The following is a 3,539-nucleotide window of genomic DNA, read 5'->3' as shown; positions in this document are numbered from 1 at the left end:
GTCCATCTTAATTTGGCTGGGCCATCATTCAATATCTCAGATCCAGCTGCATTTTTTATTACTATAGTGGTGCTTGCGAAGGGGACATTATGCGTGCCTTGAAATAAAGATAAACAATGTCAAGCCACAACTAGTCTGATGAAGATAATTGATTAGTTTACTTCGGATGTACTGTTAAATGAAACTAATTTGGAGATGTAATTGAGGTAGCTGTAGTTATAGGTGGGTGTTTGGGTCTGACATATAAAAATTTGCTATCACCTTGCAAAGCTGGTGGTTGCACCCCTCCATCTAGTAGAGGTTCTATGTTCAAAATTTGGGAGGTACTGCGATGTTCGTGCGGTTGGTCAGCATACTGCATGAAGCTGCCATGTTAAAAAGAGTTCTAGCTAGTTGAGTCGATCACTTTTCATAGTGTGAAAATTACAAAATATTCTTTTCATTTAGTACTTATCTCCAGATTCTGCCCTCTTTTTTCTGGATTTTTTTTTTTGTAACTTTATATTTTTTTAGAAAAAATAAGCACTTTTCAAATATCTCGAACATGTAAATTTTGTTCTTTCATAGTTTAAAATAATAGACTGGATTCAGAATGACACGAAATAGTTACGAGCTCATCCACTACTCCATGATATCTGGGAGTCCTTTTGCCAGTTCTGTGTGATGGTTGTTCGTCATATTTATCGAGAGATGAACAGCGCGAAGGATTGCATGGCTTTCTTTATTGCTGATCACATCGAAGATTGATCTTAGTGCGAAGGAGATGATTGTCCTCATATTGTGAAAGATTCCGGTGCACATTTAGTGAGATCTAGGGAGAGGTTGGTAGTCGAAGGGGACTTGATGAGATTCTGAGAGAGGATGATAGCTGAAGAAATTTGGTGAGACTTAGACCGGGGTTGGTAGCCGAAAGGAGGTTGATATATTGACAACAATTATGGAAATCAACAGGAAGAGTCGACTGGTGTCTGATTGGTAAGATTAAATGGGTCTAACCATCCAGTCTACTGGTTAAGAATGATTTAGCTTGATGTAGGTCAACTCAGATGTGAAGTCTCTGTGCTTAGTGGATAAAAGCTAATAAACCCCACATCTCAATGGATATTTGTCTTTTCGAAAATTGGTTAAAAGCTATAATCCTAATATTTGGTATACCCAGAGTATTTAAAAAAAAATATTGAAAAATTATTGCGTAAGATTCCAGCGTAGCCCCTGACACCTCAATATTTTGTATGCTGGAATGGTGTTTGTTCATGGTTTTTGTTCAAAAGCTGGAAAAGGTTTGTTGGTCCGCACTAATCTAATCGGGTGTCTCCTGAAAGTCAAAAAAGGAAATGGATTATTGTTTTTTGGTAAATGGAGGAACTTCTAAATGAAGAATAGTTGCAGCTTAGGGGTTGATTAACTATGGATCTGCTTGTTATTCTTGTTGTTTTTGTATTTATCATGTGGAGATTGATATCAAGGACTGCATTTAGATAAAGCTTCCTATTCCTTGCATGCAATCAGTTTCACTTTTTGTGAAAGCAGCAAATCTCTGCGAACAAAAGCTCCAAGGGTTGTACAAACAATTTTAAAAAACAAAAGAGTTCCATCATCCATATTTTTCATTCTAGTTCAATTTTGCTCATATATTTAGAAACAAAAATAAATCTTTTATTAAAAAGAACACACAGTACTAAGCATACACTATGAATATCTAATCATAATCTTTACTCAAAAAGAATATCTGATCATAATCTTGAAAAATATTACAAATAGTAATGAATTTTATTCTAGTTACTGAAAGACCATGTCAGTCTATTGGACCAATTAGGCTAAGCTAGCATGCTGCAGAGCTGGTCTTTCTCAACAATGAACCCCGACAAAATTAGATCCCGTCTGGGTCTTTCCGCATCCAATTACATGGATTTTATAGTGGTAGCACCGGGTCCTTCAACAACATTAACCTTTAGGAAGCATTAAGGCCTAGTGATTTGGGAGGCAATAGAGAGTAAATAGGAGAGAAATGGCTTTGCCTTCTATTAGAAACTTTTCTGGTTACTGGCATTTAAGGAGGCTACATCGGCGAGGGATCGTGAAGAAGATGAAGTCGCAATGAGTTAATTGGGATAGCAAGGCCGGGAGGTCCAGGAACTGGCTATGATGTAGGCAGCAGCAAGAGTTGGCAATGACCGAAGTGGAGGTACGCATGCACTAAAAGGAGGTGGCCTTTAGCTTTTAGTTTTATATGCACATATAATTTGGGAAAGAAACAATGAGTTTCAATTCTGTTATAACTTGTTGCAGTAGCTGGTATAAAATAATCTAGTTCTATTCAAATTGAGGTTATTTGGATCAGACTTTCAGGTTGCAGCTGTAATTGGAGTTGCTATTTAGATTTTCTGGTGTTTGTCTAAGAAGGGGACAAAGAGCTCGCTTGTTGTGCCGTTGAAAATTCTTTTATTGCACTCATGCCAAAGGCACTTACAATAGAATCACTCTCTTCTCTCAAGTTTCTGTTAATTTTTTCTTCATGTTAATTATCCGTAAGATTATTCTGCGTACGACCATTTGGATATGTAAACATCTCTTCAAAGAAGCCCATCCTATGTGGGAGAAGGAGCATTAGAGCAAGAGGTGATTGGTTGTTTCTTGGATGTGTTGCATGCAAGATGCTTAGTTTGTTGGTGCTGGCATATACCTTTTGACTAGAGTGTTATCTGTTAATATTTTTTTTTTCTTTTGACTGCTAGCTAATTAAAGATTTGCAATTTTGTTGGTATCATCATGGTCCATTTAATCTAAGATATAGTATGATTCTGATGGAAAAAATCTCTTATCTATATCTGTCACGTCCTGAACCCAACACCCAGGTCGGATACGTGATGGCCGCATACTCTTTAGAGCAAACCCTAAAGAATATGCAAGGTCAAATTAAATCATTACAACCTTAACATTCATAACAATTTATTTCAACAATAATTCGTAAAATCTTGCATAATTACAAATTAAATTTCTTCAATCCTCTGATTAGGTACTATGACACTCTATCTATCCATCTGCTCACCCATAAATCCATACCACAGTCAATCATGAGCATCCTGTAACTCTGAGAAGAAAAAGAAAGATGAAGGGGTGTGAGCTTTACAGCCCAGTAAGAATTCTTATATCACACTGATATAGTAATATAATATGAAAATAAGGATAAGCAATAAAATATAAAATTATATATTCAATGTCCAGAATAATACAAACATCCATAAATTTTTTGTCTTGTTAAAATAGATGCATCATCATATGTTAATAGGTGAAACACTTTTGTTTAACAATTGTTTCATGTCTTATCTTTCATTTCTCTTTTCATAATCACATAATTTTTAACCTTTTCTTTCTGGCTCTGGACTAATCAAGTCTATACCTCAGCATCATCCAAATCAATTTTCACGTAAAAGCCTTTCAAGGCTGTCCCAGGATGAGCTCCTGACCGACTGTCCCACGTACGAAAGCCCGTGAGAGGCTGTCCCAGGCATGAGCTCCTGACGGACTGTCCCAGGCAT

This window comes from Elaeis guineensis, chromosome 10 (assembly GCF_000442705.2).
Source record: "Elaeis guineensis isolate ETL-2024a chromosome 10, EG11, whole genome shotgun sequence".
NCBI classification, from domain to species: Eukaryota; Viridiplantae; Streptophyta; class Magnoliopsida; order Arecales; family Arecaceae; genus Elaeis; species Elaeis guineensis.
The sequence above is the reverse complement of the archived record's forward strand: the minus strand, read 5'-3'. Positions refer to the sequence as shown.